Source organism: Lithobates pipiens, unplaced genomic scaffold (genome assembly GCF_037356315.1).
Source record: "Lithobates pipiens isolate NorthernLeopardFrog02 unplaced genomic scaffold, aLitPip1_a1.2 Scaffold_28, whole genome shotgun sequence".
NCBI lineage: Eukaryota > Metazoa > Chordata > Amphibia > Anura > Ranidae > Lithobates > Lithobates pipiens.
The window spans coordinates 3,734,426-3,749,543 of NW_027507789.1; the positions used below are offsets into that span (position 1 = coordinate 3,734,426).

General features: G+C 44.0%; 1 pseudogene across 1 annotated transcript in view; it reads right to left on the minus strand.

Moving 5' to 3' along the window:
• The window catches only part of LOC143935016 (bMERB domain-containing protein 1-like), a 31,392-nt pseudogene extending 17,754 nt beyond the window's left edge, over positions 1 to 13,638 (minus strand). Inside the window, exons 1-2 of the transcript XR_013263447.1 lie at positions 13,084 to 13,638; positions 5,259 to 5,379 (exon numbers count right to left, since the gene is read on the minus strand). The product of XR_013263447.1 is annotated as a bMERB domain-containing protein 1-like (transcript). The remainder of the gene's footprint in view (positions 1 to 5,258; positions 5,380 to 13,083) is intronic.
• Positions 13,639 to 15,118: the final 1,480 nt, after the last annotated feature.

Sequence of the window (15,118 nt, forward strand, 5' to 3'; positions counted from 1 at the left end):
TTGGTGATCGGTGAGAAGAATGTTCCTTACATTGGTGATCAGTGGGAAGAATGTTCCTTACATTGGTGATCAGTGAGAAGAATGTTCCTTACATTGGTGATCAGTGAGAAGAATGTTCCTTACATTGGTGATCAGTGAGAAGAATGTTCCTTACATTGGTGATCAGTGAGAAGAATGTCCCTTACATTGGTGATCAGTGAGAAGAATGTCCCTTACATTGGTGATCAGTGAGAAGAATGTTCCTTACATTGGTGATCAGTGGGAAGAATGTTCCTTACATTGGTGATCAGTGGGAAGAATGTTCCTTACATTGGTGATCAGTGAGAAGAATGTTCCTTACATTGGTGATCAGTGAGAAGAATGTTCCTTACATTGGTGATCAGTGAGAAGAATGTTCCTTACATTGGTGATCAGTGAGAAGAATGTTCCTTACATTGGTGATCGGTGAGAAGAATGTTCCTTACATTGGTGATCAGTGGGAAGAATGTTCCTTACATTGGTGATCAGTGAGAAGAATGTTCCTTACATTGGTGATCAGTGAGAAGAATGTTCCTTACATTGGTGATCAGTGAGAAGAATGTTCCTTACATTGGTGATCAGTGAGAAGAATGTCCCTTACATTGGTGATCAGTGAGAAGAATGTTCCTTACATTGGTGATCAGTGGGAAGAATGTTCCTTACATTGGTGATCAGTGAGAAGAATGTCCCTTACATTGGTGATCAGTGAGAAGAATGTCCCTTACATTGGTGATCAGTGAGAAGAATGTCCCTTACATTGGTGATCAGTGAGAAGAATGTCCCTTACATTGGTGATCAGTGAGAAGAATGTTCCTTACATTGGTGATCAGTGAGAAGAATGTTCCTTACATTGGTGATCAGTGAGAAGAATGTTCCTTACATTGATGATCAGTGAGAAGAATGTTCCTTACATTGGTGATCAGTGAGAAGAATGTTCCTTACATTGGTGATCAGTGAGAAGAATGTTCCTTACATTGATGATCAGTGAGAAGAATGTTCCTTACATTGGTGATCAGTGAGAAGAATGTTCCTTACATTGGTGATCAGTGAGAAGAATGTTCCTTACATTGGTGATCAGTGAGAAGAATGTCCCTTACATTGGTGATCAGTGAGAAGAATGTCCCTTACATTGGTGATCAGTGAGAAGAATGTTCCTTACATTGGTGATCAGTGAGAAGAATGTTCCTTACATTGGTGATCAGTGAGAAGAATGTTCCTTACATTGGTGATCAGTGAGAAGAATGTTCCTTACATTGGTGATCAGTGAGAAGAATGTTCCTTACATTGGTGATCAGTGGGAAGAATGTTCCTTACATTGGTGATCAGTGGGAAGAATGTTCCTTACATTGGTGATCAGTGAGAAGAATGTTCCTTACATTGGTGATCAGTGAGAAGAATGTTCCTTACATTGGTGATCAGTGGGGAGAATATTAGAAGCCTTTCCTGTGCACAGGGTGACAACGCTGCCATGTGATTCCTCTGCAGAATGATCAGCGTTGTCACCCCATTACAGGAAGTGGGAAATCTGAGGCCGGGAACGTTACAATGTTGCAGACGAGACTCAGAAGAACAGAAAGTGTAACAATGTAACTGATGGATTGTATCATAGATGTCATTTTTTTATATGACATTTTGGAATGGAGAACTCGTGTCCTGCAGACGCGGTTCTGGAAGGGGAGGAAGAAAGATCTGCAGAGCGCCCCACGGGACGTCGGCAGCGCCCATCGCGCGACGCCCTGACAAGTCTAGTTAGCGCGCGGCTAATGAGGCCGGACAGGTCCTCGCTGTCCTGCAACGCGTTGGTTGCTAGGCAACCTCTAGGGGCGAGCGGTGACTCATCTCTCTGTGACTCACACCTGCGCTCCTGCACTGCAGCGAGCCGACAGACGCCGGATTAACCCCTTCCTCGCCAAACGGTGACACCAGCGCCAGATTTTACCTGCAAAAGCAACTACCGCTCCAAAGTCCCCCCCTCCCCCCATGTATTTATTTTCTGCACTGCGAAAACACGACGATCTCCACCCAAAACGATCGCTTATTGGTAAAACGACCCCGTCCATTGATAATGCAGTGATGGCGTTTGATTGCAATGATGCAGCACAACCAATGAACAGATTTCCTCCTTTCCTTGCAATGGGGGGGGGGGCGACTTTGCAGGACCCTTCTTCCTCGCAAATGACATCATTCCAATGAGGAGACCCGAAGGCATCTGAAAGGGCGGGAATATGTCGCACTGCCCGCTACTTATTGCCTGTCCTCAGGGCAAAAGGGACAGCTGCCCCGGGTCCAGTCATTGTTGTGGGGCCCAAGGCAGCTGCCCCTTGAGCCCCCACTGCCCGTTAATAGTTGATAAGTGGATTTGGGAGGGTCCAATCAATATTAAAGACAGCCCTGCCTGTCCTGACAGTGCCTTCACCTGCTTTTCCCTCCGGAAGTTCGGCACCATCTTTATTCAGGCATCATCCAGGGGTTAACATCTACTTCCTGGAATGTGATTGTCAGCTCAGACATGGTGCAAATCCTGGTGCCTGTGCACAAATGTCTGACGTAGATCAGCCCCTGCTGCAGCATCTTCATCTTTTGATTTGCTACAATGTACAGTCTGATCACTGGGGGAGGGGAGACTGTCCAGGAAATGACTCCTCCTCCTTCTACACAGTTACAATGTACAGTCTGATCACTGGGGGAGGGGAGACGGAGGAAATGTCTCCTCCTCCTTCTACAAAGTTACAACGTACAGTCTGATCACTGGGGGAGGAGACTGATGAAATGACTCCTCCTCCTTCTACAAAGTTACAACGTACAGTCTGATCACTGGGGGCGGTTCCTGCGCTATTTTCAAAACAGAGCGGCAGGGAAATTGCATGGTGCAAGCATAGGCGTGCGCAGGGGGTGTGCCAGGTGTACTTGGGCACACCCTAATCACTACATGCAGTGTTAATTCCCCCTACTGCCCAGGCTTCCCCCCCCACCCCCCGTGTTGCCCCCTCTGCCCCGCAGTGAAGCTGGCTCCCCTCCTCTCCCCACAAGCTGCTACGAGGGATGTTTCAGGATGGGGGGTGGGGGAAGGAAAGCAGTGAACACACTCACTCACTGTGTTCATTCATAACTGAAGCATGGTAAACTGTTTACTATGCTTCAGTCTGTGAATGAACAGAATGCCGCTCAGCCCAGATCACTTCCCATTCATTCCCTGTGCAGTGCAGCTGAGGCTGCAGAGAAAGGCGTGTGTGAATGAGCTTTGGGGCGCCCATCCTAATGCAATGGGCTGCGCACACCTATGGGTGCATGTGTTATTTCCTGGCAGCTCCCTCGCTCGCAGACCCGCTGCCCGGGGGGGGGGATGTCCTTAGGAGTGAATGCCAGCCCTGCACGCTTTAAAGAGCAGCCCTGTTTGTGGGTGGCTGAATGGCCTGAAATCGCATTGCATCGCACACAGCTGCATGTGAGAGCCTCTGATTGGCTTAAAAAAGGGGTGGGCTCAGGTTGCAGAGTACTGCGCCCTGAGCCCACCCAGTTGTGTGACATTAGTGAATTAATATTTGCTAAGTTCTTCCTGCTTCTCCTCCCAGCCAATCAGGAAGTGAGTCCTGAGACCCGATTGGCCGGGAGGAGAAGCAACGGCTTTGTCAGCAACAGCCTCTTCCTGGATTCAGCTCGCCTTCGGTCTCCTCCCCCGCACCTGTAACCGCAGCATAAGCTAAGGCCATGGTTCGCGTGAGGGGAGGGGTTTGCGAGTCAATCGCTGCATTCCCGATTAATCAAGTGAGCGCCAAGAGGGGGGAGGGGTAGTGCTTTTCCCTTTCTTTTTCTCATTGCGTTTTTTTTTGCTATATCGAATTGTATTTACCCCGGCCCCTTTCAGCGGGGGGTCATTTATAATGTCCTGACTGATTACGGCCCCCGTATGTGGCACGGAGTTGGTTTGTATTTGGCTACCTACCTGCGTCCTGCTGGAATCCTCCATCAATGCACATGACTTTGATTCCGCCATACTGCGGTCCGGGTGTTAATCGTACTCATTGAATGTTGTACCGATTGTTTTCTTATTGTATTTATAGATGTTGTGCTCCCTTTTCTTCCCCCCTGAATGTACAAAACTTTTCCAAAATGCGTTGGGTTCGGGTTTAGCTGTGAACACCTTGAAGCCCGTTATGCCATCTTGGCCGGCCCGGTGCTCCAGCCCACCTTACCAATTGGCTGCTTGTTTTGTATTTACACCATCATGCTAGGCTCCTATTGTATTATACTGTCCTTCTTTTTTAGGCTTGGTTTTTACCTAATGTGAGGAATAAACGTTGTTATATTTGATACCTTTTGTAATATTCTCTCAAAATACCCTAACCTGCCTATAACGTCCCCATTGGGGTAATTTCCTTTCTAGTCCGGGTGAATCCCGGACAGGTGGCAACCCTATGTGCCGCCCGTCCACAGTAAAAGTAGTGGCAAGCGGTTAACAGTCACAAAGGATACAAAGAGACTTTGTGTGCACCAAATGCCGTTACAAACCCAGATATTACCTTGTACAAGTGGTAGTGACATCATCACTGTGCAGAAACCACAGTTGTGGGAGGGGCTCAGCTGGCTCCACCCAATGTAGGATGCCTGCAGAAAACTACAGGAGGGGGGCGGAGACCAGACCAGTCCCCCTGCACAAGGAGAGAGAGCAGAGCTGTAGGAGGGGCCCAGCAGGCTCCACCCACTACAGGCTGCCGGCAGAAAACTACAGGAGGGGGCGGAGACAAGACCAGGCACCCTGCACAAACAGTGAGAGCAGAGCTGTGGGAGGGGCCCAGAAGGCTCCACCCACTACACAGCCTGCAGAAAACTGCAGGAGGGGGCGGAGACTAGACCAGTCACCCTGAACAAGCAGGGAGAGCAGAGCTGTGATAGGGGGCCAGCAGGCTCCACCCACTACAGGCTGCCTGCAGAGAACTACAGGAGGGGGTGGAGACAAGACCAGGCACCCTGCACAAACAGGGAGAGCAGAACTGTGGGAGGGACCAAGAAGGCTCCACCCACTACAGGCTACATGCAGAGAACTACAGGAGGGGGCGGAGACAAGACCAGCCCCCCTGCACAAGGAGAGAGATCAGCGGTGGGCGGTCTTTATTACAGGAAGTCTCACACGGGATGACTGCACAGATCTGGAGGAAATACACAAAGATCTCCGAGGTTTTCTGGGCTCCTATATTTAGACAATATTTTCTAATGACAGATCACCTCCAATTATTACTCACATGTATCTCAGCTCCGACTCTCTTCTCACCAGGATCTCTCGGATCCTTTCAATCTTGAACAGCTCATCTTCAATATCATCCACGGTGGTCGTGGAGTCGGCCATGGAAATGACATCATCACCTTAAAAAAAAAAAAAAAAAAAAAAAAAAGTAAAAAAGTGAAATCTAGAAAGGTTCGGGGCAACCTGGCGGCCCTCCAGCTGTTGTGGCACCACAAGTCCCATGAGGCATTGCAAGGCTGACCCGTTACAAGCCTGACTCCCAAAAGCTGGGGGATGCTGGGACTTGTAGTTCTGCAACAGCTGGAGGGCCCGCAGGTTGGATTACTGATTCGCTGTACCGGGATATAATTTTCATCAAATGGTTCAATAATAATTTTATTTTTATATTTATATATTATAAATATATTATATGCATATATTTAATATTTATTATTAAGTCATGTGACATCAGAAAAACAACACTGGATACTTTTGCGCCTTTTGTATTTGTTTGCAAAATAATAATAAAACAAAACTATAAAAATGTACCTTTTAAAAAAATCTGAAAAAACAAGAAGCCTTCCTAAAAAAAGAAAAGGCCGCCCATTGGCTCCACATGAACTGTCATAAACAAGTAGAAAAATGCAACAAAAATATTTAAAGAATAATAAATAATAATATTGCGCACGTTACATTGTTGCAAAGATTGGGGTGTTTTTTTTCCCTCCAGCAGCGCGACGGAGAATCTGAAAGTAGGGAGGACCCCGGCAACCAATGACGGCACAGAATATCTACATAATATTACACGTTACATTGTTGCAAGAATTGCGCCGATTTCCCCGTAGTGTCGGATTTCGATGGTTTTCAGGTTTAGAACGGACGCCGCTGAGGCTCTGCGATCCCCCCGATCTCGGAGCTCCCCAAGGCCCAACGATTATTAGGATGAGGGAAAATCTGTCACCAGACAGGAAAATACAGAACCGATCAGTGGACAGCGCGGTCTGAGGCCACACACCTATTTCCCAATCTGTGATGTGTTGCCGATTCATCATGGACCGCTCCGCCAGCCAGTAAAAGGGTCCGCAGCCCCATCGCCCCCCCCCCCCCCCCCCACAAACCAATATATCTGGGTGCACTTCCTGTCATAGGATGGCAGTGCTCTATTCTTTTTCCCTCCTGGCAGGGGGTCTAACCCTGTGCCCCTCTGTTTACATTTGGAGTTCTCCATTAAAGAGTAACTCCACTTTTGTTCAGAAGAAATCCCCCCCTCCTCTTGGATCAGAGTCCCCTCTTACACGGGTATCTCCTCTTAGATCAGAGTCCCCTCTTACACGGGCATCTCCTCTTAGATCAGAGTCCCCTCTTACACGGGCATCTCCTCTTAGATCAGAGTCCCCTCTTACACGGGCATCTCCTCTTGGATCAGAGTCCCCTCTTACACGGGTATCTCCTCTTAGATCAGAGTTCCCTCTTACACGGGCATCTCCTCTTAGATCAAAGACCCCTCTTACACGGGTATCTCCTCTTAGATCAGAGTCCCCTCTTACACGGGCATCTCCTCTTAGATCAGAGTCCCCTCTTACACGGGCATCTCCTCTTAGATCAGAGTCCCCTCTTACACGGGCATCTCCTCTTGGATCAGAGTCCCCTCTTACACGGGTATCTCCTCTTAGATCAGAGTCCCCTCTTACACGGGCATCTCCTCTTAGATCAGAGTCCCCTCTTACACGGGCATCTCCTCTTAGATCAAAGACCCCTCTTACACGGGCATCTCCTCTTAGATCAGAGTCCCCTCTTACACGGGCATCTCCTCTTAGATCAAAGACCCCTCTTACACGGGCATCTCCTCTTAGATCAGAGTCCCCTCTTACACGGGCATCTCCTCTTAGATCAAAGACCCCTCTTACACGGGCATCTCCTCTTAGATCAAAGACCCCTCTTACACGGGTATCTCCTCTTAGATCAGAGACCCCTCTTACACGGGCATCTCCTCTTAGATCAAAGACCCCTCTTACACGGGCATCTCCTCTTAGATCAGAGTCCCCTCTTACACGGGCATCTCCTCTTAGATCAAAGACCCCTCTTACACGGGCATCTCCTCTTAGATCAGAGTCCCCTCTTACACGGGCATCTCCTCTTAGATCAGAGTCCCCTCTTACACGGGCATCTCCTCTTAGATCAAAGACCCCTCTTACACGGGCATCTCCTCTTAGATCAAAGACCCCTCTTACACGGGTATCTCCTCTTAGATCAAAGACCCCTCTTACACGGGTATCTCCTCTTAGATCAGAGACCCCTCTTACACGGGCATCTCCTCTTAGATCAAAGACCCCTCTTACACGGGCATCTCCTCTTGGATCAGAGTCCCCTCTTACACGGGCATCTCCTCTTAGATCAGAGTCCCCTCTTACACGGGCATCTCCTCTTGGATCAGAGTCCCCTCTTACACGGGCATCTCCTCTTGGATCAGAGTCCCCTCTTACACGGGCATCTCCTCTTGGATCAGAGTCCCCTCTTACACGGGCATCTCCTCTTAGATCAGAGTCCCCTCTTACACGGGCATCTCCTCTTGGATCAGAGTCCCCTCTTACACGGGCATCTCCTCCTAGATCAGAGTCCCCTCTTATATCAGTCTCCACTTTCATCAGAGTGCCCTCTTACATAGGAGCCCCCCCTTAGATCAGAGTCTCACCTTATGTTACAGCACAGCAAGAGCCAGGGATCGGGAGTGCTTACACATCACCTACTGTTAGCGGGTGTAAAAAGTACTTGCATGCAGTGCAGACCAAATCTTGCAAGAAGACACTCCAGTCCATTGCTAGAGCATCTTCTACAAGATTTCACCAGCTCTGTATCCCCAGAAACACACCCAGAATTCAGCCTTTTCTGCTGCTGATCTCCTGCATCCTCTTTGCAGCTATTTTTCCAGCGCTGGATGCATGGCCTTTCTCAGGGCGGGGGTTCCTGATGGTGACAACAGTGACCATGTCTGTGCAATGTGTGTCAGTATGGCTGCTTGTAGTCTCCAGCCTGTGACAAAGAACAAATGACAGGGACAGAGTGTTGTCATCCTATAACAGGAAGTGCCTGAATAAGGACTTCCATGGCGGGATCGCCAGAAATGATTTTAATGAAAGCCGCAGATTTAAAAACCATTGAAAATGACGCGGACCTGTGAAAGCTTCTATGAGATTTTAGTGATTGGGTTTAAATCAGCACACAGATCAGGTGAGCGGCGCTGTACCCGGCGACATCCACCCACTAGATGAGTATTTCTGCAGAGGGCGTCCCCCGCCCCCGCCACCAGACATTGCAGCACAGGGTTAAACCCCCAGCGGGGACGTGTGACAATTCCATGAATGGAACGGCCACCTGACCAGCGCCAAGGAGTCTTTTTATGAATGAAGGAAACTCGCAGAGCCGCACAATACAAAGAACGCCAACCTCAATGCGCCTGGTGGGGATGGGTGGGGGGTGTCAACAGAGCGCATGGAAGGAAGGAATGCATGGTGTAGAGAGGAAGGAAAAGGAAGGAAGGAATGCATGGTGTAGAGAGGGAGGAAAGGGAAGGGATGCATGGTGTACAAAGCAAGCAAGGAAGGAAGGAATGCATGGTGTAGAGAGGGAGGAAAAGGAAGGAATGCATGGTGTAGAGAGGGAGGAAAAGGAAGGAATGCATGGTGTAGAGAGGGAGGAAAAGGAAGGAATGCATGGTGTAGAGAGGGAGGAAAAGGAAGGAATGCATGGTGTAGAGAGGGAGGAAAAGGAAGGAATGCATGGTGTAGAGAGGGAGGGAAAGGAAGGAAGGAAGGAATGCATGGTGTACAAAGCAAGGAAGGAATAGAAAATGCATGGTGTAGAGAGGGAGGGAAAGGAAGGAAGAAAAGAATGCATGGTGTAGAGACAGAGGAAAGGGAAGGGATGCATGGTGTAGAGAAGGACGGAAAGGAAGGAAGGAAGTAATACATGGTGTAGAGAGGGAGGGAAAGGAAGGAAGGAAGAAATCATGGAAGGAAGGGAAAGAAGGAATAAACCAAAGGAAGGAAGGAAAAAAAAAAAAAAAAAAAAAAGAGAAAAAAAGAAAAGTAAGAAAAGAAAAAAATCAAGGAAGGAAAGGGAAAGAAAAAAAGGGAAAGGGAAAGAAAAAAGGGAAAGGGAAGAAAAGACAAAATTGAGGAAGGGAAAGAAGGAAGAAAGGAAAGGAAGAAAAGGGAAAGAAAAGAAGAATTTGAGGAACGAAGGAAGGGAAAGAAAGGAAAGGAATAAAAGTATAAATCAAGGAAGAAAGGAAGGGAAAGCAAAAACAAAAGAAAAGAAAAAAGAAAAGAATAAATCAAGGAAGGGAAAGAAGGAAGAAAGGAACAAAAGTAATAATCAAGCAAGGAAGAGAAAGAAGGAAGAGAAAGAAGGAAGTAAAGGAAAGGAAAGAAGAAATTGAGGAAGGAAGGAAGGAAGGAAGGGAAAGAAGCTAGAAAGGAAGAAATCAAGAAAGGAAAGGGAAAGGAAAGAATTTGAGGAACAAAAGGAAAGGAAGAAATCGAGGAAGGAAGGGAAAGAAGAAAGAAAAGAAAGGAAGAAAAGTAGAAATCGAGGAAGGAAGGGAAAGGAAAAGGGAAAGGGAAAAGAAAACAAAAGAAAATAAAAGAAGAAATCGAGGAAGGAAGGAAAGGAAGAAATTGAGGAAGGAAAGGAAAGAAGGAAGAAAGGAAAGAAAAGGAAAAAAAAAAATCGAGAAAGGAAACAAAAAAGGAAAAGGAAGGGAAAAAAATCAATGAATGAAGGAAAAGAAGGAAGAAAGAAAGGAATGGAAGAATATAAGAAATTAAAGGAAGGAAGAAATTGTGGAAGGGGAGGAATGGAAGGTGGAAATCAAGGAAGGAGGGGGAGGAAGGAAGCAATCATGTCACGATTAACTTCCTGGTTTAGTGGCACACGTGTGCGCCCCCTGCTGACCTGTGCTGTGATTGGACACAGCATGAGTTTATCAGCAGGTTACTGCTAATTAGACTGTAAACCTGCTGATTGGCTGTGGCCAATCACAGCACAGAAATATGGCTGGATTTCTCTCTGCTTTCAGTTACTGTTCAGAAACGAAGGCAAGAAAAGTCTCCAGACAGATGATCAATGCCTAAAATCAGCGCTTATACCCTTGTTAGGCACACAGTTAGCCCCTTGATTGCACTCCTGACCACCCAGCAAGTGTCATTAGTACCGGGTCCAGTATTATCACTGATCACTGTATCAGTGTCACTAGTGAAGTCAGTGACAGTTTCTCTCCCACCCAGTGTCAGTGCCAGATTACCCACCACACTAGAACCACCATCAGGCTTCATCTACACTACAGCCCCTAAACTTGAGTTGGCATCGCTTAGGAGCTGCTGCAATTAGAGGAGCTTCACCTTCCCTCAACCTTCCTCTTGTTTTGATTGCTGGCCGCCAGAAACGGAAAAAACGTGGTGAAATGGGCAATTTTAATGTGCTCTGCGGTTTCCCACGGCCGTAGTACATCACGGACAAGCGTACATGAAGCCTTACTAGTATAGCGTCTGTAAGAATCAGTATCCTGATCAGAACTATACGAGTGTCCCCAAAAATACAATGTTAGCCGGACCCTCCCCCGATCACGGCCAGCACTTGCGACATGTAGCAAAAGACATTTTGGCTTTTTGATTTTATTGAATATGTTTTATAACAGAAAGTAGAAAAAAAAAAAAAAAAAAAAAATATATATATATATATATATATATATATATATATATATATATATATATATATATATATATATATATATATATATATATATATATATATATATATATATATATATATAATTTATTTATTTTTTTTTTTTAAATGTTCAGTCTTTTTTTGTATATATAATAAAAAACACAGTGGTGTTCAAATACTGCCAAAAAGAAAGCTTTATTTGTGTTAAAAAAAAAAAAAAAAAATGATATAAATTCCATTTGGGTACAGCGTTACATTACTGTGCAATGGCAATGTAGTGCAGTGCAGAATGGCAAAAAAATGGTCACGAAGAGGGGTAAAACCTTCCAAGAGGTCAAGAGGTTAAATTGGGGAGTGTGAGCTTTTTGTACAAGAAAGCGAAAATTTACTTTTTCATTATCCATGATGCTTAGTGAGAGAGAGAGAGAGAGAGGGGGAGATTATATATATATATAGATATAGATATAGATATAGATATAGATAGAGAGAGAGAGAGAGAGAGAGAGAGAGAGAGAGAGAGAGAGAGAGAGAGAGAGAGAGAGATCACACGATAGATAGATAGATAGAATAAACAATTGGCAACACTTTTGTGAGTGTGAGCTTTTTATACAAAGTAGCAAGCATTAACATTTTCATTGTCAATGGGGCTTAGTGATAGATAGAAATAGATAGCTCAAACAATAGATAGATAAATCTATCTATCCTTTGAGCTATCTATTGTTTGATCTATTGTTTGATAGATGATAGATAGATAGGTCAAACAATAGATTGATCATTCTGTCTAACAATAGATCAAATGATAGATAGATAGATAGAATGATCTATCATTTGATCTATCTATCTATCTGTCTGTCTATCTATCTACCTATCATTTAATCTATCTATTGTGTGATCTAACGATAGATAGATAGATAGATAGATAGATAGATAGATAGATAGATAGATAGATAGATAGACCAGACAATAGATATATAGAGTACATAATTGGTAACACTTTGAGAGTGTGAACTTTTTATAGAAAAAAATACTTTTTCATTATCGATGGAGCTTGGCAATTGATAGATAGATAGATAGATCAAATGATAGAAAGATAGATACATAGATAGATAGAGATAGAGTACATAATTGGTAACACTTTGGGAGTGTGAGCTTTTTATACAAAGTAGCAAAAATTGACTTGTTCATTATCACTCGGACTTGGTGATACACAGAAATAGATAGCTCAAATGATAGATAGATAAGTCTATCATTTGAGCTATCTATCGTTTGATAGATAGATAGATAGATAGATAGATAGATAGAGATAGATAGATAGATAGATAGATAGAGCTATTGTTTGATCTATCTATCTATCTATCTATCTCTGTATCTATCTCTGTATCTAACAATAGAACAAATGATAGACAGAATGATCTGTCTATCATTTAATTTATCTATCTATTGTTTGATCTAACGATAGATAGATAGATAGATAGATAGATAGATAGATAGATAGATAGATAGGAGAGTACATAATTGGCAACACTTAAAATTTGAGCTTTTTATAGAAAAAAAATGACTTAGATAGCTTAGATAAAGATGGAGATAGATAGATGGATAGATCAAATGATAGAAAGATAGAATAGAGAGATAGAGAGATTAGATACGGTAGATATTAGATAGACAGATAGATAGATAGATAGAGCTATTGTTAGATAGATAGATAGATAGATAGATAGATAGATAGATAGATAGATAGATAGATAGATAGAGTACATAATTGGTAACATTTTGAGACTGTGAACTTTTTATACAAAGTAGCAAAAATTGACTTTTTCATTATCAATGGGGCTTAGTGATAGATCGATCGATTGATTGATTAAACGAACGAACGATAGCTACCCAGGTATATAGTATACCCGCATCTGCAGAAACTTGTCATAGTTTGAAGACGACCCAATACATTTTATCTAATCCCGATTTAATCAATTCATATTATGGATATAGTGGAAAGCGATAAATAGGAGTCTCGCCAAATTCCACCCACTTCATACGCAGTACCCGTGAGGGTATGAATGGGTGACCGCAAGCAAGGGGCTTGAGGATGCCGGGAGTCCTCCACCTATGCAGGCACCTACCTGTAGCTTGCTCGGTGGGCTTCCACGCGGTGGATTCCAGAGATCCGTACTGCTTTGACGCCCTGCGTTCCTTCTCCATCGTCATCGCTTGGGAAGGTCCCCCCGGCCGGCTCTAGGTGTGTACGCGGAGCCCCCCTGGATGAGGCATTGGCTGGAGGAGGGAGAAGAATAACTACATGGCACAGGGAGAGAGTGAATAAGAGGCAGACGTAGGAGGAGGAGGAGGAGGAGGGAGGGAGGCAGCGCTGACACTCGCCTGGAAGCTTACAAACCATTGGAGAATCATCAGTGGAGATGCAGAGGGATGCTGAAGAGGACCAGATGCTGGAGGAGGAGGAGGAGGAGGAGGAGGAGGATGTGCGTGGGTGACCTCTAGTGTCCTCTCTAAGTAATTACTCACAGACTGCACAGAGACAAGGAAGGTTTGCGGAGTGAGAAACCTTCCACCAGCCATTTATATGATGATATGAAAGCGGTAGGCGGAATCACGGAATGCTCTGACATTAATGGGTCCACAGCGATCCCTATTAGACACAACTGATCCTTCCAAGGTTTGTAAAAGGTAAAACCTTTAAAGTGATTGTAAACGACCCGCCTTGTAAAACAACCTATTCAGTTTAAAATAGAAATGAACCTTTTTGTATAGATATAAAAATACATTATAAATACCCTTTTCTCCCCCTTTTTTTTACAAGTGATCACATCCCCTCTTTTTTCAGCTGCATAAGAGCTGGGGGAGGAGAAGCAGCAGCACACTGAGCTTCCCAGTGAATGACTATGCAGTGGGGGAGGGGGGGGGGGCGTGTCAGGACAAGTTTGATTATTGGAGGAGAGCACGCTGAGTTCTTAGCTTGGCTAGAAAACTGACCACGATGTGCTCTCATGCTTAGTGTGGTCAGTTTTTTTTTTTAATAGGAAGGGGACTGGCAGGAAACATCAGGGATTTCATATAAAGGAAGCAATACAAAGAGAACAGGAGATTTTCTAATACAAGTACACGGTACAGCAGCCACATATCAGGAATATGAAGTGTTGGGGTAACAAACGCTTTAACCCTTACCCTTATTCTTAAACCTGAACATTCACACTTCGCCCTTCTTGTGCGTTGCATCACTCATTAACCCACCTGAAGACCAAGCCCTTTTCTGGCACTTTTTATTTACAATTTTTTTTTTTTTGCTATATATATATATATATATATATATATATATATATATATATATATATATATATATATATATATATATATATATATATATATATTAATTTATTATTATATTCATTAAAATTTATTTTTTACAAAAGACTGCATTTGAAAACCACTGTGCAAATACCATGTGACATACAAAAATTGCAACAATTGCCATTTTATTTCCTTGGGGTCTCTGCTAAAAAAAATTATATATTATATATATATATATATATATATATATATATATATATATATATATATATATATATATATATATATATATATAATTTTTAATTTTATATATATATATTTTAGCAGAGACCCCAAAGTGATCAAATGGCAATTGTTGCAATTTTTGTATGTCACATGGTATTTGCACAGTGGTTTTCAAATGTAGTCCGTTTGGAAAAAATACATTTTAATGAATATAATAATGAAATATATATATATATATACACACACACACACACACACACACATATATATATACATACACACACAATTTTTTTTTATAAAATGAAAGATGAGATTATGCCAAATAGATCCCCAACATGTCACACTTTAAAAATTGCGCACTTTCGTGGAATGGCGGCAAACTCGACGTTTTAAACACCTTTACAGGTTACCCGTTTAGAGTTACAGAGGAAGTCCAGTGGTAGAATTATTGCTCTCGCTCTAACATTCGCGGCAATACCTCACATGGGTGGTGCGAACACGGTTTACATACGTGTGCACTTCTGCGCGCGAGCTCGGAGGGATGGGGCGCTTAAAGGGTTAACTGTGTTCCCGGGGTGTGTTCTGTGTGGGGGGGGGATGGGCCCACTGGGGCAACACAGAGATCGC